The sequence below is a fragment of the Chlorocebus sabaeus genome, chromosome 2 (genome assembly GCF_047675955.1).
Source record: "Chlorocebus sabaeus isolate Y175 chromosome 2, mChlSab1.0.hap1, whole genome shotgun sequence".
Classification (NCBI taxonomy): domain Eukaryota; kingdom Metazoa; phylum Chordata; class Mammalia; order Primates; family Cercopithecidae; genus Chlorocebus; species Chlorocebus sabaeus.
In genome coordinates, this window is record NC_132905.1 from 91,593,582 (window position 1) to 91,617,147 (window position 23,566).

Consider the following 23,566-nt stretch of genomic DNA (forward strand, 5'->3'; position numbering starts at 1 on the left):
GACTCATGGACAGTGAGCCCTACAATGTATCACACCCCTGGGGCTGAGGGCAAGAGGGAAAGGGAACAATGGCTCACACCAAAATGTAAAAGGCCGTCCAGGAGTTCTGGTGTATAGGCCCTCCACGTAGCTGGAAATGATGGCCACGATTCCTCAGATGCCTGCCGACTCTTTCTTCCACGTCTTTAGTGGGGGATCGACAAGGTCACTTACTGTAGGGAGTGATTTACTCCGCCTTTCCTGGATCACATCAGGTGATTCTGATCAGGTATCTATGTACTGTTACTCCCTGAGCAAGCATTTGGCAGTACTGGTAGTGGTGGCGACCCAAGATGGATTTAATGTCCTTGGGCACATATGCTCCATTTTCATGATAACATTTCTCAAAACTTAATGGAGGGGCTTTTGCTTTCTGAATCTGCCCTTTTTTCTAGAAGGGTGAGAAAGGAAGGTCAGATCTCATTTTCAGACCATTAATGACCAGCGCCCTCCTGCAGTGTCCATGCTCCCACCCTGGGGCTTTCCTTTGAAATCAGCAAGAGTCTGCGTAGATTAAGAGATACGACTCAGGAGCAGGTCCAAGTAGAAGCGGCTTTCCCGTATTAATAATAATGTTTAACAATAATGTCACTTTGGGTGCTTCCTCTATTCCTTGGAGCCATAGATAGTGGATTATTGGCTTGTTTTCCTTTGACTTATGGCTCTTTCTCGTTATTTTCTGAGTGTGGTTTTGCTTTGCTTCCTGGAAAAGGAAATAGAAGTGGTTCTGGTGAATCCTGGGAGGGTAGAGTCTCGTTTTGAAATTTTACTCTGTTGATGACAGGGCCGCTCAGAGCGAAGCGTGGCCAGAAGAGCATGTTGGAGCTCCTTGCTCATATCCCTGTGAATGTGGTCACGTGTGGCTGTAGGCATTCAGTGGGTTCACGCAGTCTTTGGAACAGAACCCCACAAGGGGCAGAAAACCAACCTTCTAAGGCTTGGGGAGTACTGAACGGGACAAACCAGATTTTAGAGCTTCCTCAGTGACTTGCGCCGAGTGGATCCAGTGGCCCCTCTTAGAGTCTCTCCAGGAGGGGGGCCTTTCTTTCCTTTCTTCCATCTCCACTTCCCTCTCCCTAGGGCCCAGTGCTTTAACTGACCTCCTCTCCCATTGTAAATTTAGAGGTTACGTGCATTTCATCTAGCAGTGAATACAAAGATGATTCTGAATCTCAGAGAACAGCTGAAGTGGAATTTCAGGCATTTCCAGGGAGAGTTTAAATGGTAGGAAGGGCCGGGTTTGCCATTAGTGGCCATTAGTTTGCCTATACTAAGACAGCTTTCTTTTTTGCTGTTGGGTCTGAGAGAAACGTCATTCATTTGACATGAAAAGAGTTGGGACCATTTTGGTATCTCCTTAGCTGGCTCACTTAAGTGCATGTGAGGGAGCCCGTTTTTCACGCCTGGCCAGCTCTGTGCTTAAGCGGCCCTGTCGTAGCCAGAGTAGCCTCATTACAGGTGAAGTCCACTGTAGGCCTCCTCCTTCCTCTGAGCCCAGGGCAGTGCCAAGGCCGGGGACTCTGTCTGGCACTGGTGACAGGCTGTCTTGTCCTGAAAACACGAGGTTAGGTTTGGCAGCTGGCTCCTCCGGGACACGGCCCAGTGCACAGTGCACTGAACGTAGCTGAGCCGTTCCCCTCACACCCCAAGTGTGGCACCAGGCTGGTCACTCAGAAGCAGCGAGTGGGGTTTCCTGGTGGGAAAAGCCTGGCTCTGTGCAGCCTCGGGGAAGGTTTTCAGCGCCTTCTGAGCCTGTTTTCTCATCTCTAAGGCGGGGACCAGGAAGCCCACCCCGCAGAGTAGTTGCAGGAAGGAGACATGTATCTGGGAGCAGCTGGCGCGTTCCTGGCCTGCGCTACTCCCATCCGATTTCCCCAGACTTCCTGCTGGAACGTTTTCTCGGGCCTTAAGTTTTCCTGAGAGGACGACGTGGAGAGTGGAGACAAAGATGCTCAAAAGCCGGGAAATCGCAGGCTCGGAAGCCCCCACGCACGCCTCTGAACGCAGCCCCCTCTGGGGGCCGCGGCGGGACTAAGCCTGCCGCTTGCAGGCTGCCAGCGGCGGGGGCCGCGAGCAGCCGGCTTAGGCCTGTCCCGCAAGAAGACCCAGCCGCGAGGGTTCCAGGGGTCCGCAGACGCTTCCGAAGGGCCCAAGGCGAGAGAGCCCGGCGGGCTCGACGGCCACGTGACCGTCCGCGTCCTCAGCGCCCACGTGACCGTGCGTCCGCGGCGTCGATTGACTGGGAGCTCCCTGGCCACGCCCTAGGCGCCGGGCCCCGGGCTCCCGGGGGCGGTGCTGCTGCGGTTGCCATGGCGTCCTCCGAGCGCGCAGGCGTGGGCCCAGGGTCGCTTTTCCGGTATTTGCTGCAGTCTCTCGGGATAGCTGGTAACCTTTGCTTGCTGAGCTTCGCGCCCTGCGTCCTCTGGTCTTCAGCAACTTGCAGTGCAGCCGTCCCGCATGAGGCCCTCCAGCGAATGCTCTAAAGCTCCGGAGTTGCTCCGGAGGAAAGCAGGCTTGCCCCGAGAGTCCACGTCCTTACTGCCCGTGCCGTCGTGGTACCTTGAGGGCACCCTTCTGGGAAGATCCTTGCAGAGGCCATGTCCCCTCTCCACGACATCTAAGCCCAGTCCCAACTTGCTTTTCACGCCTGTCCCCCCGGGAAACGTCTACTGGACCTCAGGACAGCCCCTCACCCCCGTGCATTCCCGAGGTGAATCTGCAGCGAAGCCTCTGTGGTGACTCACAGTTGCTAGCATTGGTTATCTTCTTCCTGGCAGAAGGTGGCAGGCTGATGCTGGCCTCGTTCCTGTGTGTCTGACAGACCACAAATGTGAATTCAGATCGTCACAGCTGAGTCATGCTCAGGATTTCCATGAGCCCTGCTGGGGTGGCCAGCTGAGCTTCCTTCCCCACAGCCCCCTCCAGCTCTGCAGCACCAGGCACCAGTGTGACTCATGGGGGCCTGTGGAAGCCGGGGCTGCTCAGCGGGGCTGAGTCTAGGAGGGGGAGAGAGAAAGGGAGCCCAGCAACAATTACAGCGCAAACGCCGCAGCTGCCACCACCGAGTGCCTCCAGTTGGGAACTGGTTTGTGAAATTCATTACCCTATGAGATGAGTTTTATCTCTGTTTCACTCCAGAGGATGCTGAAGCTCAGGAGGTTGTGAATGACTCCGGGAAGCACAGCTGGTAGGTGGCAGAGTTGAAATTTGAATCTACGTCATTCTCACCCAGGAGTTCAGGCTTTTTCCCAGCCCAGCCTTTCCACTCGACCTCAATTAGCATAGTCGGATGCTGGGTGCCAAAGCTATTTACTTTGCTTGTGGGAGTCCAGGAGCTGGCTCCTAATGGCTCCGTTTGAAATGGTCTTTTAGGCAAAGGAGACTAGATAAATGTGGAGGAGAGGGAAAGTGTTTATGCACGAAGACGCTACACAACAGGCTTATTCCAGTGCACTTCCAAACCCAGGCGTGGTGTTCTTCCTTCTTGCGCCTTACTTTTACATCCCCAGTCACTGCTTGGCATCACCTGGTTGTTCTTTGTTCACCAGAAACTCAGCATTTCAGGCTGAATACTTGATTTTCTCTGCCACATCTGTCTGCCCTGAGTGAGTTAGTGTCAGTGGCCATGTGACCATGCGTGTCCGCAGCGTCCTCCCCCCATCCTGATATTCTTGCAGGCAGTCAGGCTTTGAAAACCAGGTTGTCTCTTGTTAACTTAAAAATCACACAATCTGGCCGGGCGCGGTGGCTCAAGCCTGTAATCCCAGCACTTTGGGAGGCCGAGACGGGTGGATCACGAGGTCAGGAGATCGACACCATCCTGTCTAACACGGTGAAACCCCGTCTCTACTAAAAAATACAAAAAACTAGCTGGGCGAGGTGGCAGGCGCCTGTAGTCCCAGCTACTCAGGAGGCTGAGGCAGGAGAATGGCGTGAACCCAGGAGGCGGAGCTTGCAGTGAGCTGAGATCCGGCCACTGCACTCCAGCCTGGGCGACAAAGCGAGACTCCGTCTCCAAAAAAAAAAAAAAAAAAAAAAAAAAATCACACAGTCTATAAATTTGGACGAGGAGACCTTCCTTCCTTCCCTTTTCTTTTCTTTTTTTTCTTTTCTTTTCTTCTTTTCTTTTTGACAAAGTCTTGCTCTGTCAACCAGGCTAGAGTGCAGTGGCATGATCTCGGCCCACTGCAACCTCTGCCTCTTGGGTTCCAGCGATTCTCGTGCCTCAGCCTCCCAAGTAGCTAGGATTACAGGCACCTGCCACCATACCTGGCTAATTTTTGTATTTTAGTAGAGACAGGGTTTCACGTTTTTTTTTTTTTTTCCCCCAAATAGAGGCAGTGTTACCGGTGGAGGGTGTCCAGGTTCTTGGCATCTTGTACAAAGAATTGGGCAAAACCCACAAACACAGCAAGGAAAGAACGAAGCAACAAAAGCAGAGATTTATTGAAAACGAAAGTACACTCCACAAGATGGGATCAGACCTGAGCATAGGGACTCAAGAGCCTGGTTACACAATTTTCTGGGGTTTAAATGCCCTCTAGAGGTTTCCCATTGGCCACTTGCTCTACACCGCATGCAAATGAAGTAGTGGCCTGCAGTCTGTCTGATTGCAGAGGCTGAAGTGAAGTTGCAAAGGTTATACCCTATGCAAATGTCTGATTGGTTGTGGAAAGCAACCAATCAGAGGCTAAAGTGAAGTTACAAAGTTACACTTCTGTGCAAACAAAGACTTAACCTGCAATCAGTCTGACTGGATGTAGAAAATGGGAAGGCAAGGAGGGTTTGCCTCTGGTCCTTTTGTTACTTAGTTGTGAAAAGTTGGGGTTTTCGTTTTGATTTAGTTCTAGAAGTCAACATGAATTGGCCTTAGGTTTCCTGCTTCTCAACCCCATTCTCCTGCCCCAACAGGGTCTTACTATGTTGGCTAGGTTGGTCTTGAACTCTTGGCCTCAAGCAGTCCTCCTGTCTTGGCCTCCCACAGTGCTAGGATTATAGGCATGAGCCCCCACGCCTGCCGAGGGGACTTTATTTCTTATAAGGGGTTACGGCCTGCAGGGTGGCCATCCTGTAGGCTGGGAAGAGCCTCCATCAAAGACCAGAGACAGGCTCTCTGGGGGAAAAAGGGGTAAGTCAGGAATTTAAGTTGAACATGTTGACCAAATGTACATATTCAACAGGTTATCAGAGGAGATATGAGTATTCATGAAGGGGGTCCTGACATGCATATTGAACAAACATGCATGTAACATACAACCCATGTTCACTTGGGGTGGAAAATAATATTTGAGTGTATTACAATTAGGCCCTATAGGTCAAAAGTTCTTTTTAGGACACAAAAGCACTCAAGTATGCAGCCTCTGTAAACTGGCTAGGACTAGTTCATGGTTGGATTGGTGGTGTCTCATCTAGAGAAAGTTACTGACATCAGTATCTTGTACAATCAAAGCTGTAGTTATGGCTGGGCCCTCTGCCTTATCTGCATGAGCTGCAAATTGTTTTAATATTGCTTATCCTGAGACCAGTGCTTATTTAGATGGTAGAGAAAAAGAACCCTGTGGCTGCTAGAATAACCCTGTGCTTATTCTTTAAGCATAGGGGTGAGTGACTCAGCCATTCCTTGGTGTAAGGAACATGGCTGTGATTTGATCAAGGATAGGCTGAGGTGGGATGTTTACATCCTGCGTGACTCAGCGAGTTTAGAGCACAGGCGTATAACTCCACTTGTTATCACATCCATGGAGCCATAACATGGGAAGGCCATCCCTTGGTATTAAGCCACTATTGTCTGTGAAAGGCATAATTGCCCTGCCGACACTGTACAGGTGCTGGCACCCAGAGAAAGAGAGTCACAGCTGTCCATCTTTGCAGATGGACAGAGGGGAGCCAGGACACAGCTTGGCTCACTGGTGCCCAGAGAGAGACAGAGTTAAGCTGCCAACCTTGAAGGCAAGGGAGAGCTGGCTGTGCAGCTGTGTGGGTGGGAGCCACCAGACTAAGCAGCTGAGACAGGGCGGACAGTGTGAGAAAGCTGTTGATGAAAGCTGCTGCTGAATAAAACCATATTCACCTGCCTACGGCCCCATGACTGTTCTTTCTGCTCATTTACCCACTCCCTTTGAAACTCAGCATGGGCTGGAACCTGACCCCAAGCGTGACATTTGGCGTAGTCGTGAACCTGACACCTGGCGTGGCCATAGGTCTTATTTATAGTTTGATATCTTATTGTCACAGAATCTGTTGTCAGTTTTATGAGCTCTATTTTAGCATTAATTCTCATCAGCTGTGTCTAAACCACAACATGGAAGGCGTTAACGAGGCATGTCTGACCGCCCATCTTGTCATGGCTGGGAACTCAATTTTTAAGGTTTTTCAGGGGTCCCTTTGGCCCAGAGAGGGCTCATTTAATTTGTGGGGGGCACCTAGGAATTTAGTTTTAGTTTACACTCTGAAGCTCCTGTTCACATCCAATTGTATGAAAACAGGCTTTTGATGTATTTCGTCCAGTAATTTTTTTAATTTTATATTTTTGCAACAGAAGGGCTCCTCTGGTTCTCCATCAAGGTCAGAAGCATAATTTGATGACAGCCTTTTTTTTTTTGAGACAGAGTCTTGCTCTGTCATCCAGGCTGGAGGGCAATGGCATGATCTCGGCTCACGGCAACCTCCACCTCCCAGGTTCAAGTGATTCTCCTGCCTCAGCCTCCCGAGTAGCTGGGATTACAGGTGCACGCTGCCACTCCCAGCTAATTTTTTGTATTTTAGTAGAGACGGGGTTTCACCGTGTTCCCCAGGCTGGTCTTGAACTCCTGAGCTCAAGCATTCCACCCACTCCGGCTTCCCAAAGTGCTAGGATTACAGATGTGAGCCACCATGCTCAACCGATGACAGCATTCTTTTCGATCATTTTCTTTTCTGCTGTTCAGACACTGCTAACGGCTTGTAGTTTCCTGTGATACTAATGAGATGGACTAGTTTATTTGTGTTTTGTTCTCTTTTTTCTGTCTCCTCCCTGTGCCCATTCTGAGCAGATAGCTGTACTCTTCACATGTCCTTGCTTCAAGAAACTGGTTGAAGACCACCCTTCCTCCAGCCTTGCGTGAGTCTGAACTTACTGAAGAGACTTTGCCACAAGTGTAGTGGTGGGGGAGGGGGAAAGGAGTGCTTTTGAGGTCTGAGAAGGAGAAGAAGATATTTTAGAACTGACTCTCACACCTCCTGCCTCCCAGCAGGGCCTTGAGGGTGTGGTGAGACACCAGGACCACACAGCCTTGGGATCAAAGCTGTGCCTGATGTGATACAGGTCTCCATAAAGGTTTGCCAAACAAGCAAGTTAGTGCTTACAATTTCCCATGACTGTCACTCAGCTTACCTGTGCCTAAATAACTTGCCCATCGCTTAAGAGAGAAACCCCATAAATGTCCTTTGATCCATTTATGCCCCAAGACTGTTGTCATTGTCATTGTCGTTATTGTCATGTTCTCAAATATTTTTGCCTGAAGAGTTTTCCTGTCTGAGGACTCTTCACACGAAGAGGAATTGCTTCTCATTCTTCCTGTTGAAATTACTCTCAAATCTTTTCTGACAGAGTTGCAAACACACTGACAGCTCCCGAATGATCTGATACAGGATCCTTAATAGGCATGGAAGTGTTCGCCAGACAGAGAGGTCCTGCCCTTGCCGATCTGAGCTGGTTCTGTGTTAGAGACTCCGTGGGCGTCTGTTTGACAGGATCTGCCAGGAGCGGTAGAATAACGTTCCTGATCTGGAAGAGCAAATCTCAGATATTTTGCACGTTTGCAGGTATTTTAAAACAGTTTCTGTAAGATGCAAACATTACCTTTCCAGTATTTTGAGGTTCTCCAATGTTTACTGAGAAGAGCTCAGTTGTGTTTATACTGAATTTCAGGTGGGTTTTTTGACCGCGCCTCTCACTTCATCACCAGCTTTGCTCTGAGCCCCTAACTGTACTCCCTCTGAGGGTCCCACGGATTCAGGTGATTGGTGCCCTTCAGGTTTCATTTGTGAGGACCCATTCTTCTTCCTGGGACTTTGGCTTGTATCTTTCTTCTGCCAAACCAAATTTGCCATTTCCTCTAAGATTCTGTTCAAAACTCCCTCTTCTCAGGAACATTTCCTGAAAACCCAACTCCCTATGCTGATTTTTCCTTATGAGCCTTCCCTATGCCTTTGGTAAAATGAAGTTTGACAAACACAACTCTGTGACAATGAACATTTGCATTCATATAACTTCTCTCTTCTCTTGAATTATTTGCTTAATCTCCCAGGAGTGAATTTTCTGGATGAAAGCATTTAGACGTTTTTTTTTTTTTTTCTTTTTGATATAAGGTCTTGTTCTGTCACCCAGGCTGGAGTGCAGTGGCATGATCACAACTCACTACAGCCTTGACCTCCGGCCTCAAGCAGTCTTCCTGCCTCAGCCTCCCAAGTAGCTGGGACTACAGGCACACACCACCACACCCAGCTTATTATTGTATTTTTTGTAGAGACAGGGTTTCTCCATATTGCCCAGGCTGGTCTTGAACTTCTGGGCTCAAGTGATCTGCCTGACGCAGCCTCCCAAAGTGCTGGGATTACAGGCATGAGCCACCCTGCCTGGTCGCATTTAGACATTTTTATGGCTGATTGAATTCATTCATTCAAAAAGTATTTGTTGAGCATCTGTAGCATGCCAAGACTGTGCTGGTAGCTAGGGTGTGACAGTGACTCACAGTGACCTCTTATCCTTCCTAGAACCTACCCCTAGGAGTGGGAGGAGACCACAACCAAAGAAACAAATGAAGACACAGAATATCAGATGAAGAGCAGCTACACAGGTAAACAAAGCAGTGCAGCAGGATTGGAGGTGCTTGTGGTGAGAGGAGGCAGGGAGTTGCTTTTTACATGGGGAGATCAGGGAAGGCCTCAGTGGGTAGGTGATATTTGAATCGAGAGAGACCTGGGAGAGGAAACAGAGTGAGCCCTGTTGATATATAAGGGTAGAATGACTCTGGCAGACGGTTGGTGCAAAGGTCTTGTGGCAGAAAACACCTTTTTGGACTTCCATTGTGAATATCTTGGGACACTCAATGGTGTCCCACAGATCTCTGGAACTTTGTTTGTTTATTTATTTATTTAGAGACAGGGTCTTGCTCTGTTGCCCAGGCTGGAGTGCAGTGGTGCAATCATGGTTCACTGCAGCCTTAAACTCTTGGGATCAAGTGATCCTCCCACCTCAGTCTCCTGAGTAACTGGGACCACAGTTGCACACCACCATGCTCAGCTAATTTCTTATTTTTTGTAGAGATGACGTCTTGCTTTGTTGTCTAGGTTGGTCTCAAACTCTTGGGGTCAAGCAATCCTCCCTCCTCGGTCTTCTAAAGTGCTGGGATTAAAGGTAGGAGCCACTGGCCAATAAATCATTAAAAATAAATCCTTTTTTCCCATTCTGTTATGGACTGAATGTTTGTGACCCAACCCCCAAATTCATGTGTTGAAACCCCAATCCCTAATGTGGTGGCATTTGGAGGTGGGGTCTTTGGGAGGTAATTGGGTCTGAGTGAAGTCTCGAGGTGGAGCCCGTGAAGGGACTGGTGCTCTTATAAGGAGATGAAGAGACCAGAGCGCTCTCTGCCGTGTAAGGATATGGCAAGGAAGCAGCTATCCACAAGCTTGGGACCGAAGCTAGGAAAGGATCATGCTGCCATCCTGACCTCAGACTTTGAGCCTCCAGAACAGTGAGAAATACAGAGTTATTGTTGAAGCCACCCTGTCTGTGGCATTCTGTTCTAGCAGCCGGAACTGACCAAGACAGCTTCCCTTCTTCAACCTGGATAATCTCAGTGGACCTACCTTCAAATCTGCTGTTGAGCCACTGGTGATTTTTTCATTATGGTTACTGTACTTTTCAGCTCCAGAATTTATAGATATATATTTTGATAATTTCTTAATTTCTGTCTCTTTATTCATGCTCTGTATTTGGTGAGACATGGGTCTCGTACTTTCCTTTATTTCTTTAGATTGGGCTTTCTTTAATTCTTTGAACGTACAGTTGTCCTTTGGTATCTGTGGGGGATTGGTTCCAGGACCCCTGGGGATACTAAAATCTGTAGATGCTCTAAGTCCGATAGTTGACCTTCTGTGTCTGTGGATTCAACCGATCATGGATTGAAAATTGCAATGCGGGAATGTGGATAGGAGGGCTGACCATACGGTATTTGTAATCACTGACTTGACGTCTTTATATAGTCAGTTCAACATGTGGGCCTCCTCAGGGACAGTTTCTATCTGTCTTTTTCCCCCCATGTATGGGCCATATTTCATGAATCTTTTTATGTCTCCTTGTTTTTGCTGTTGAAGACTGGACATATGAAATAACATAATGTGGTTACTCTGGAAATCACATCTCCCCAGGCTTTGTTGTTTCTGCTGTTTGTTAAATAACTTCCCTGGATAAAGGGTGTAAAGTCTATGTTCTTTGTCACAGATGACTATGGGGAGTTTCTGGGAACTTCCAGACAGGTTAGACAAGGATGATCTCTAAGAGTAGGTCTTTCAGGGAGTTTCACTCCCTGGTTTCCCTGTCCAGCGGCTGCCAGCTTTCTGCGTTTACAGCTACCGTGGAGCTGGGAAGAAGGAGATGGCAACAGGGCAAGGTAAAATGCTGCGCAGTTCGCAGTTCTCTCTGAGATTCAGTCATTTTTCTTGAATAAATCTCCAGGAATTGTTGCAAGCTGTAGTTAATTTCCAGAGTTCTGAAAAGTTTATTTCGACAATTTTCCATCATTTTCAGCCAGAGCCAATTTCACCATTCACTTGAAACTTGCATTTATTTTGCTTCCATCCAGATTTGCAAAACTCCTTGCTCACCGTTCACTAGATCCCGTCTTGGTTCAACTCACCTGCACGCTTTCAGACCCCTCTTGGTCTTTGCCCCTCTGTGGTAACTATTGCATTTCTAGAACACTGGACTTAATTCCCAAGCCCTTCTTCACATCCAGGCATTCTACTAAGAAACAGGTCCCCATGGCCCTGAGTCCCCCTTGCTTCACCTTTGTCATATCCTGCATTTCTGGCCCTGCCTCCTTCTTAGCTCAGCTCTGCAAAGAACCTTAGAGAACGTTTGGAACAGTGGCGCTCAAACTTGAGCAAGCTTCAGATTTCTCTGGTGGACGCGTTACAGACGGCTGGGTCCCATCCCCAGGCACTCGAAGTGCCTGATCTAATTGCCTGTGATGAGGCCTGGGAATTTGCATTTCTAACAAGTTCCCAGGTGCTGCTGGCTCAAGGACCCCACTTGGAGAACCAGAGCGCTAAGGGTCCTCGGTGGCCCAGCAGGACCCCTGCAGATGCCTAAGGCAGATCGGTGCTCAGTGGCTAGTGGCTAGGGGTGCAGACTGGAGCTGCCCTGCCTGGGCTCAAATTCTGACCTGGGGCTAGTGACTGAAACTCTCCATTCAGTGTCCCCATCTGCAGTAGGGACAGTGACGAGGTCCTGGGGGTGAAGAGTAAGAGAGTGTCTGGAAAGCACTGAGAGCAGGCCCAGCTCATTATGTGGGCCGCATCGGTGCAGCCTGTTGTCATTCTTGCTCATTGTTTGGGCCACATTGGTTCGGCCTGTTGTCGTTCTTGTTTATTATTTGGGCCGCATCGGTACAGCCTGTTGTCGTTCTTGTTTTACTCCCAGGGAAAGAGAAATTTAGGGGGTGAAAATTAGGCCCAAGCTGGCCAGAAGCCCACTGGAGCCTCGAATCCTTGTCTTCTCACTCTGGTGGCGTTACCTTTCCACTCTCCAGGCCACTTCCTTTTAGTCTTTTGGTCACATAGCTGCTTTCATCAGCCCCTGAGGAAATGTGGGATCCATCCGGAAGAACATGGAAGATGTCTGCAGACGCCAGGCTTCACCCAGCGCATTCACTGGGAAGAAGGAACACAGGGTGGGAGTTCGCCACCAGCTCTTGCATTGCCTGCATTTCTCAGGGCCTTTGTTTCCTTGTGTGGGGCTAACAGTAATGCCTACCTCTGAGGTCTGTGGAAGGGTTACATTTGACGAAATATGATCAAGCCCCTAGCAAAGTGTAAGGCACAGAGTCCACCCTTTGTAGAGCCTCGTTGTCACCACGGCTGACCCAGGCATCCTCTGGTCTCCTAGGATTAGGCCAGGTTTCCTTATCTCCGCAAGAAGTCTTCTGGTGCATGGGCCCAGCTGTCAAAACAGATGGTTTTGCTGTTTTCTTTATTCATGCAAATTATTAAAAATAAATGATTCCAGGAGTGACCGCATGGCAGCGTGGCAGCTCTGCCGTTCTGCCAGGGTCTGGGTGTCCCCAGCTGTCCCTGCCTCATGACATCTCCTCCCCTCTGCCCCCCCCATTACCCTTTGATACCCGTCACATTTTCTCGCATTTACCATAGCACAACTCACATTTTCTCTATTATTTTACACCATTCCTGTTAGTTTTAATCCTGTGGTCCTACATTTGTATTTAAATTTTTTTCTGATTATTGGACACCATATTGCCCAAAGCCCTACCCTCTGGCTTTCATGAGTAACAGTGAAACCAGAGAGAAAAACTTGAGAAAATTGAAAAAATTCTTCCCTTTGAACCACACTTTTAGGGAAAAAAGACAAAGCATACAAACAAAAAAAGCTAATAAAATTTAAGAGACGTTGTTAGTTTATTTGAAGACCTTTGAGGGCCTGTGTTGACACCACCTCCACCTCACTGTCACCAGGAACTGTGACTGATGCCATTGAAACAGGTCCAGGACTTTGCATGCAGGTGTATTTAGGTTCATGGGGTCCAAAACGTATGACTCTGGGGGTCCACTTTAATTTAATAATATGAAATTATGAATATGGAGTTAGTTATAAAAGTTATTATTTATTTAGAAGAGAAACCAATCACCATCAATTATAAATTTAATAACACACACGTAAAAGGATCCAGAAAAGTAACCTAGTATTTTATTCATATTAACTAACTATATTTTTTTGGTGGGAGGCACCTATTCTTTGCTCTCCTCTTCATTTGACAAAATTTTAAAAATTTTCTAAAAAAGAGAATGGATTGGTAATCTGGTCTTTCCTCTGGCATCTGGGATCAACATTTATTTATTATTGACAGGTGAGACATTATTTATTTATTTATTTTAGCCTCACAGCTCATTATTGGTAATGATGTCGTGCAAAGTTTTAGAATTGTTGTTAAAATTGGGAAGACCTCTGTCAAGTTTCTTTCACACATGGGCTTTAAGAGTTCAAGGCATTTCAGTTGTCTTGACTATGCTTAAGTAGTCTTTGAACCGACATTTCCTCATTATCCAGATGGTCACCAATGCCCATATTATGAGTTTTTCATAATCAGTGTCAGTATTCAGTGCCACAAAAGCAAGGAATTGGAATCTTATTTCAATGTGTTCCTATGATTCCCTTTTTTTTTTTTTTTTTCAGATAGAGTCTTGTGCTGTTGCCTAGGTTGGAGTACAGTGGTGTGAACGTGGCTCACTGTGGCTTCAACTACCCAGGCTCAAGCAATCCTTCCACTTCAGCCTCCCATGTAGCTGGGACTACAGGTGAGTACCACCATACTCAGCTGCTTTTTTGATTTTTTGTAGAGACAGCGGTCTCACTATGTTGGGCCAGGCTGGTCTCAAACTCCTGGGCTCAGCAATCCTCTTGCCTTAGCCTCCTAAAGTGCTGGGATTACAGGAGTGAACCACTGTGCCTAGCCCACTTCTTATTATTAATAGGATATCAAATCATTCAAGAAACTATTATTTCTATTAGAAATTTATCTTCCTGTTAATGATTTACTGATTTTGGTGTAAACTTTTTTGTTATTAAAGTTCCTTCTTCAATATAGAAATAATTTCTGTTGTTTAATTATTCATCATTATAGCTTTTAAAATATTCTATTATTTTCTTTTAGCCTTTTAACAAATTTTAAACTTTCAAAAAAGGTACTTTTTATGCATGTCTACATAAAGAGTCTGTAATTTCTCCCTTGTTTTATTGAAACATTCTGAAACATCTTTTCAAATCACAGTTAAATTAACATATTCAAGCTTCATCAACATTTCTAGTACTTTTTTTTGGCATTCCTGTTGTGTTTGGGTTTCTCTCTCACTCTGTCATGCAGGCTGGAGTGCAGTGGTGCAGTCATAGTTTACTGTAGCTTTGAACTCCTGGGCTCAAGTGATTGCCTTTCCTCAGCCTCCTGAGTAGGTGAGACCACAGGCATGGGCCGCTCTACCTGGCTATTTATTTATTTATTTATTTTGTAGAGATAGGCTCTTGCTATGTTGCCCAGGCTGGTCCTGAATGCTTGGCTTCAAGTGGTCTTCCTACCTAGGCCCCCCAAAATGTTGAGATTACAGACATGCATCACCACACCTGGCCCTCTCTTGAATCTGTAAAAACATATACTAGAATCCTCATAATACTGTTATAACCATGTTTCAAAGGTTGGAGAGGTTTATAAGGACATCTCTATAATTAGACCCATCAAAGAAAAATCTAGTTGATATATGTGCTTAAAATACTCCATCAATTAACCTGAACTGCCCTCCGTTCACCTCCCCACATATAACTATTGCAGAATATCAGGGTAGTTAAAACTTTTGGTCTTGTGTAGGCAGATTTTTTTCCCATGAGTTAAAGAAATGAGATGCTCAATGCCCATATATTGTGATATTTGTGTCGCCAAGCTGGGTGAATTGGAAGAGTGTGTAGGAAGAGTATTCCTAGAGGTCATTTCTACACTAGACTAGCTAGTGATAAGTTTATGTGGAAGTAATTGTGAAGCATGTACATTTATCCTGTTAAACCCAAACTAAACCCCATCCCTGAGCCAGATCACAAAAATCACTGCAGCCACTCCAGTTCCACCAGTCATGAGGGGAAGTGTGATAGAGGGAAATTGAAGTGGATGGAGACAGTGGTCTAATTCTGGAATCTGTGTATTGATGTCATTCATCAGTTTTGGAAAAAAAATTTCAGCTAGCATCACTGCAAATGTTTATTCTGACCTATTTTGTCTCTCTTTTTCTCTGGGACAATTCAATTACATGTGTATTAGACCATTTGGTATTACTTTACATTTCTCTCACCCTCTGCTTTTTAAAAATACTTTTTTCTTTCTATGCTTCAATTTAGAGAATTTCTACTGAGAATTTCAAGTTTACCAAAGCTTTATTTTGTTCATTCTGCTATTAAGCCCACCCACTGAATTCTCTACCTTGGTACTGTATTTTTTAGTTCTACAATTTCCATTTGGTTCTTTTTTGGGGTTTTAATTTCTTTGCTGAAGTTCTTTATATTTCCATTTTGCCCATATTTCCCTCTAAAAATGTCAGCATATATATTAATTAGTTCAAAATCTTTATTTGCTAAAAGCCAACTGTGGGTCATCTGTGGGCCTGTTTCTACTGACTGCTTTTTCTTTTGATTATGGGTCATACTTCCCAGTTTATATGCATGGCTTGTAGTTTTTTTTTTTTTTATTTTTTATTATTTTTATTTTTTTTATGGACTCTTGCTGTCACCAGGCTGGAGTGCAGTGGCACAATCTTGGCTCACTGCAACCTCTGCCTGCCAGTTCAAATGATTCTCCTACCTCAGCCTCCCGAGTAGCTGGGACTACAGGCGCAGTCCACAATGCCCAGTTAATTTTTGTATTTTTAGTAGAGATAGGGTTTCACCATACTGGCCAGGATGGTCTTGATCTCTTGACCTTGTGATCTGCCTCCCTTGGCCTCCCAAAGTGCTAGGATTACAGGCGTGCGCCACCGTGCCCAGCCAGCTTGTAGTTTTTTTTTTATTGAATGCTGCAGTTTATGTATAGCATAGCAGTGGAGACTGAAAGAAGTACTTATTTTTTCTAGGAAGTGCTTGCCCTTTTGTGTGTCAGGTATCTTGGATTAGGATCTGAGCTCTTTAATCTAATAATTAGTTGAGCTGAATTAGAGTTGAGGTTGCCACTCTAGTTGATTTAGTTCACCTCTGGTTTCAAATAGCTTGAGTGTGAGATCACCCTCTCTCCAGCAAGGCTATGAAATCTAAGCACCATGACACCACAACATTTCTCTCTGCTTTTCTGTGTCATCTCCTGACTTCTTGGACACCATTTATTCAATAAATTTCTATGGGAGAGAGTTGGAAGACAGACAGAGATGTCCAGTGCTGTATTTGGGATTCCTCCAGGTTCAAATCTAACACCAGCTGTGAAATTTCCGGTTAGTTTCTCCTTATTCCCCCAAATTTTATTTGCCTGTAGCAAACTTGATTTTCTGTCCATCTATGACCCCATGCTTGACAACTTACCACAGGACTCGAAGGGACCAGGTTTGCTCAACTGACATGGGCTCATCCATCTCTGGAATTTAGTTTATTTGGCTTTCGAATCTATAGGTTTTAAATGGTTTTAAAGAAAAAGACGATTTAGTAGCTTACCAGTGCTTTATCCTCACTCTGCTGGAGTGGTCGTCTTTTGTGATCTTTTACATCCTAACCAGAAGTTGAAACACTTAACATCTTTTTAATTTTTTTTTTTTTCATTTTTTCATTTTACATTCTTTTAAGGCATTATTTGTTTTGTTTATTGGCTCTGATGTCCCTTCTAATTTAGTTTTCATTTCTGAAAAATTTCCTTTGTACTTCTAATTCTGTTTCGTGTTCTATCATCTTCATTTGTCTTTCAAATCTTATATTTCTAAATGTTTCTAGTTAGGGATTTAAATGATACTTTAATATACTTTAATGTTATCTATCATTTTCCTAATTCTTTTTACCTCATTTCAAATATTAGGTTACATTTTCATCTTCATTGTATGTATACCTGTCTGTTGTATTTTCATTGTAGGGCCAATATTATTGTTGTTATTAATATGTTATTATTCTGCTTTCTCTTATACTAACTATATTAGATTTGGCTATCATCCATTTTATTGCTTTTATAAAGTGAAACAAGTTTTTCTTTGTTCATAGGATGAGGTATAGGTCAAGATAAGTTTTCAAACTTCATGGGTCTACATTCCCTCTTCTGTTGTTTTTGTAAAATGATTTCAAAAATACTGCCTTGTGTTTTCTGAGATCTGACATTCTGCTCCCATTCCCCATTTTCTTCTGAGTCATTTCTCTTGTCTGAACATTTTGTTTGGTAGCTGTGAAGACTTACAGGCTGCTTCACTGTGGTCAGAATAGTATTGTGGTCTCCTTTACCCACCCAGAAACTGAACCCGGTGGAGCCATCTCTCAGCCTGCCACTCTTGGATTGGAGCTCTGTGCTTTCAGTGAACACAGGTCAGCAGTGTTGTGTTTTCCTGCCCTCTGGACTGTTGGAATCCCAGTTGACTTCCCCGACTTGCCAGTTGTTTCCCCTTACCCAGATCCTCATACCACGTGGGTCCTGCAGCTGTTGGTGGTTTGTGCCACACACTCTTACTGTGAGATTCTTTGGGATCCCTGGTCATTGATTTTGTTGTAGAAGTACAAAGCCTTTGATTTTGTTATGCTAGTTATTCAGTCTGTTTTTATAGGGAAATTTGAGGAGATTAAACTATTATACCCTATAATCTCCCCATAGGGTGACTCCTGTCACAATTCACATATTGAATCCTTGTGATAATTATGTTCAAAAGGCTATAAAATTAAAAAAGAGTTTTACTAATTATCCACCTCTGGTGCCAGTCAACTGAGATATTTCTGGAAAGGATGGTTCTCTCCCAGTTTGGTGGCTAGACAAGGTCATACACACCATCTATGGCTGTTTGCAAAGACCCCCAAAACCCTGATTTGGTTCTTTGACACCTTGAATTTTCTCTGTCAGGAGCTGAATTGTGTCCCCCAAAAGTCATCTGTTGAAGTTCTAACCCCCAGTACCTCAGAATGTGACTGGATTGGGAGATAGGGCTTTTAAGGAGGTGACTGAGGTTAAATGAAGTCACAGGGATAGGTTCTAAATTAAACTGACTGGCATCTTTGTAAAGAGAGATTAGGACACAGGCAGGCACAAAAGGAAGACCCTGTGTAGACACAGGAGAAGACACCATCTGCAAGCCAAGGAGAGGGCTTCAGAATGAAACCTCCACTACAGGCACCTTGATCTCGGACTTCCAGCCTCCAGAACTGTGAGAAAATAAATGTCTGGACTGGGTGCAGTGGCTCATGCCTGTAATCCCAGCACTCTGGGTGGCCAAGGCAGGCAGATCACGAGGTCAAGAGATCAAGACCATCCTGGCTAACATGGTGAAACCCCGTCTCTACTAAAAATACAAAAATTAGCTAAGTGCGGTGGTACACACTTGTAGTCCCAGCTACTAGGGAGGCTGAGGCAGGGGAATTGCTTGAATCCGGGAGGTGGAGCTTGCAGTGAACTGACATCGCGCCACTGCACTCCAGCCTGGGTGACAGAGCGAGATTCTGTCTCAAAAACAAAAACAAAAACAAAAACAAAAAAAACTAAACACGTTTTGTGGAAAGAATAAGAAAGAATAAGGTAGAGTGATTTTTATTTTATTTTTTTCTGTTATTTTGGCACAGGCACGACCAAGACCAGGAAATGATTGGTCTTTTATCTGTTTTCCTATCTGTTTCTATTATGGCTGTACCTAAAAGTGTTTAAATTATACAAAATATTTTCTCGCTCTCTCTCTGCCTCTCTCTCAGAGGTTCACTCCAAAGGTTTTCTGGAGAGGGAGCATGGTGGAAACTAGACTTTGTTGGCAGAAAGAGATGGTTCAAACCTTTTGTCTGCTGCTCGCTCACTGGACGTTGGGCGAGGCATCTGACATGTTTGAGCCGCCGCTTCCTCATTTGTAACTGGGAAATGATGCCCCTCCCAAAGGATAGACATGAGCGTTACATGAGATAAAGCTGTAATTTACTTCCTGGCCCATAACAGACCCCAAATAAATGGTATTTTCCATTTCTTCTCTTCCTTCTCCCAACCCATAGTTAGCCAGAAAAAAAACAATTATGAACAAAGAAAAGTCCAGTTCATTGAATCCCTGTTTACATTTATGTAAATTAGAAGCACGCTACTCACTACACTCCCAAATCGGTGTCCTCAGCAGGAGTTCAAAGAGGTGCTGCTCCCAGACTCAGGAAGTGCACCACTAGGCTGGTCCATGGACAGTCTTCTGAGCATGGGCCCCTCTCAGAAACAGAGGCTTTTTCAAGAATTCTATAGACAGTGCATTTATTGGGTAACTGGCAAGCTGATGTCCCACCTAGTGGTCAGTGGGAGGTAGCCCATTTCAAGAAGAGATGAGAAGACATTGCATAATATCTTCTGCTGGACAGAGCCTGAAGAACTGTCAGCTCACCCCATTCTCTCCATTTACAGAGGCCTGGGCACGTACAGCACAAGCGTGAGGCATGACAGGCGCAGCGTGCAACGTCCCCTGGCAATGAGGGTGGGGCTGGTGAGTATCACTCTCCTGGAGAGAGAAAGAAAGTCATGAGATTAAGAGGCATACCTTTGAATGGTTTCCCTAAAATATAAAATATTTCAAATACACAGAAAAGTTTATAACACACAACACATTCCCCACCCAACTCTCTTGAGTGCTAACATTTTGTCACACTTGCTTTCTATTTTGTTAAGAAACAAAACAACACACATCCCATCAAAGCTCCTAGAATACCCTTCCACAACCCTTTCTCTTCCCTGTCTTTCACCCAGAGGTAACCATCAGCTCCAATTTTGTGTCTACCTTGAAATTACAAAATTCAATTTTGTGGCATTCAAAAATGACACTTAACATCCCACGTGTGAATCCATCTTTTTGCATGTTTTCAAAATTTATTTTATTGATGACATGCTGTATGTATTTTTTTCTATTACGAATAATGCAATGAACTTTCTTGTGCCATTTTCCCTATGGAACTTCTGCAAAAGTTTCTTATTACTTTCTTACATGTGGAACTGCTGGATCAAAGAGCAAATATTTTCTTTCCAGAGGTATTGTACCAAACTCCCCTTCAAATCTCCAGGGATAAGAAGTCCCCGTGCTCTGTATCTGCACTTACGTTGAGATTGTTAGTCTTCTAAATGTTTTCCATTTGATGGCTATGAAATGACATTTCATACTGCTTTGATTTGTAGTTTCTTATTTAGTAGCTATATTGAACATCTTTTTATGTTTCCTGGCTTTGTATTTTTTTTCTCTTATGAATGGTCTGTTGATATCTTTTGCCTTTTATTTTTATTTTTGAGACAGGGTCTTGCTCTGTCGTTCAGGCTGGAGTGCAGTGGTGGGATCACAGCTCACTGTAACCTCCGCCTCCCGGGTTCCAGCAATCCTGCCTCCTCAGCCTCCCGAGCAGCTGGGACGACAGGTGCATGCCACCATGACTGGCTAATTTTTTTTTTTTTTTTTTTTTTTTTTTGTAGAGACACGGTTTTGTCATGTTGCCCAGGCTGGTCCCGAACTCCTGAGCTCAAGAGATCCTTCCACTGTGGACCTCCCAAAGTGCTGGGATTACAGGCATGAGCCACCACACCTGGCCCCTTTTATGTTTTAGTCGGATTTTTTTTTTTGCTTGTTGATTCTCAGGGTTTCCTTATGTATTCCTGATAGGAATCCCCATTTTCGGTTATATGCTTTGCAAATATCTTTTCCCATCTGTACCTTCCTTTTTTTTTTTTTTTAAAGTAAAAAGTTTAAAATGGAGTTATATACATTCATAAAAATGCACAAATCGTAAATATAGAGCTCCATGAATTGTTACACCCGTGTAACCCCAGATCAAGAATTGGAATACAACTTGCCCTACTTCCTGACCATTCTAGCATCTGCCACACTCCCAAGATAAGCACCGTGCAGATTTCTGAGTAACTTTGTGTTGTTCTGAACTTTATACGATGAAGTCGCACACCATGTACTCTTTGGTTTCTGTTTTTGTTCACTTGATTGTAAAGTTGCGAGATTCATTTATAACGTTGCATGCAGCAGTCATTGTTTATTTCCCATTTCTATTTAGTATTTCAATGTATGCATCTACTACTTTCATATGAATCCATTTGATTGTTAAAAATGTTTGGGTAGGATGGACTCGGTGGCTTACACCTGTAATCCCAGCACTTTGGGAGACAAAGGCGGACAGATCACTTGAGGTCAGATGTTCGAGACCAGCCTGGCCAATATGGTGAAAGCCCATCTCTACTAAAAATACAAAAATTAGCTGGGCGTGGTGGCACATGCCTGTAATCCCAGCACTTTGGGAGCCTGAGGCAGGAGAATCGCTTGAACCTGGGAATTGGAGGTTGCCGTGAGCCAAGATCGCGCCATCACATTCCAGTGCGGGCGTCGCAGCAAGACGCCATCTCAACAACAAACAACAGCAACAACAACAACAACAACAACAACAACAACAGGTGTCTGGGTAATTTCCATGTTTGAACAATTATGAATAAAGCTGCTGGGAACATTCTGGCACATGCCTTTTGGTGTGCACAGGGCAAAAGTGCAAGGTCATAGGGCACACGCATCCAGCTTTTGTAAAGTCTGCCTGTAATGATGCTGCGAGTGCTGAAGACCCTCCCATTTTCTACCTGTCAGGAGGTTAACTGCTGCTGGGAGCTGGCCAAACGCTATCCTCTTAGCCCAGTGACAGTCCTGATTTAATGACCAGAAGATGTGGGGATAAAACAGCCCAGCCCCACAGATTAATGCTGAACATCTCTAAGGACCATCCCAGCTTCAGAACCTCCTGAGGGACCACTGGGACCACCTGAAGTCTCCATTTCAAAGTTGAATAGAAGCAATGAGGACAAATACAATTTTGCCTTGTTACTAATGTAAGGGGGAAAGCAACCTTGTATTTCTGGAATCAACTCCATGGGTCATGATGTATTTTTTTTATATTTTCCTTGCTATTATTGGTAGTATTTTAAAGAAGATGTTTAGACCTAACTGCATGAGGGATATCGGTCTATCGTTTTCTTCTCTCATCTCCTCTTGTCATAAAATGAGTAGGGAAGAGTTTCCTCCTACTGTATTTCTGAAAGAGATTGGTGTTTTTATTTCAATTTGATAGACTTTACTGGTGGAACCATCTGGCATGAGTAATTTCTTTGTGAGAAAATTTTAAAATTACAAAATTCAATTTCTCACATATATATGTAGATTCGATTTCTCCTAGGTTTAGTAATTTGTGTCTCACAAGGGATTTGTTCATCTAAATTGCCACATTTATTGGCATAAAGTTGTTTATAATATTACTTTATTAATTTTTTTACTATTTGTAGGAACTATAGTAATGAACCCTCTTTATTCTTGATATTGATCATCTGTGTGTTGTCTCTTCAGTTTTTTTTCGTAATCAGTCTATTTAGAAGTTTATCAATCAACCAGTTTTTTATTTCATGGATTTTTTTCCTATTATTTGTCCACTTTCAATTTCACTGATTTCAGCTCTTTACTGTTTCCTTCATTCTTTTGATTTTGATGTTATATTACTCCTTTTTTTTCCTTCTAACTTCTTGAGGTTGATACCTAGATAACTGATGTTAGACTTTTTCTATTTTTAAATAAAGCATACATTTCTGACTACATGGCAGCATCCCACATATTTTGATATATTGTATTTTCATTCATTCACATTGAAATATTTCTTTTTATGAGAAAGGATGGGTGAAATGTACAACTATCATTGCAGCTTTGTCTATTCCTTCAATTTTCTTATTTTTGCTTTATGTATTTTTAAGCTTTGTAATTGGTCGTCGTCACATTTAATATTATTATGGCTTCTTAATCATTTACTCTTTTGTCATTATACAATTTACCTTTTTCAGGTAATATTCCTGGTTTTGATGTCTACTATGTGTGATATTAAAATAATTGTGTCAGCTGTTTTATGATTAGTCTTTACCTAGCATACTTTTCCCTATCTTTTTATTTTTAATCTACTTGTAACTCTGTATTGAATTTAAACTGCATCTCATGTATACAGCACTTATGTACTGCTATGTTTGAGTTTTGCTTATTTTATCCAAACTGATAATCTCTGCCTTTAATTGCAGTGTTTAGACCACTTATATTTAATACAGTTATTGGTATGAATGGGTTTAAATCTACCATCTTGCCTTCTATATAACTTCTTTGATAAGGTGTCTGTTTAGAACTTTTGGCCATTTTTATTTTGGATTGTTCATTTTCTTGTGGCTGAATTTAAGTCCTGTATTGGATATCCGTTTTGTAAGTACTTTCTTCCACTCTGTGGCTTGTCTTTTTATTTTTCTAAAAGCATCTTTTGCAGAGCAAAAGTTCATGATTTTGGTAAAGTCCAACTTATAAACTTTTTGAATGGATCATGCATTTAGTGTTGTATATGTAAAAACTCATCAATAAACCCAAGGTTATGCCAATTTTCTTCTAGAATTTTTATAGCTTTGCATTTTAGACTTAGGTCTCTGATTGATTTCAAGTTAATTTTTGTGAAAAGCATAGTATCTATGTCTAGGTTCATATTTTTGCATATCGATGTCCAGTTGTTTCAATGCCACTTGTTGAAAAGACTATC

The 23,566-nt window shown here is 44.0% G+C and overlaps 1 long non-coding RNA gene across 8 annotated transcripts; it reads left to right on the forward strand.

The window, feature by feature from the left end:
• Positions 1 to 1,597: 1,597 nt before the first annotated feature.
• Positions 1,598 to 22,606, forward strand: LOC103218741 (uncharacterized). Of its 8 annotated transcripts, none has more exons than XR_012090813.1 (8): positions 1,598 to 3,226; positions 7,071 to 7,138; positions 7,272 to 7,842; positions 8,794 to 8,876; positions 9,370 to 9,436; positions 13,493 to 13,614; positions 17,203 to 17,341; positions 19,386 to 22,606. It is a non-coding gene; the product is annotated as an uncharacterized lncRNA (long non-coding RNA). The 8 variants fall into 8 exon arrangements; XR_012090810.1 differs by lacking the exon at positions 17,203 to 17,341 and having other exon boundaries at positions 19,386 to 19,464; positions 20,436 to 22,606; XR_012090814.1 differs by lacking the exon at positions 17,203 to 17,341 and having other exon boundaries at positions 19,386 to 19,464; positions 21,091 to 22,606.
• The last annotated feature ends 960 nt before the right edge of the window (positions 22,607 to 23,566 follow it).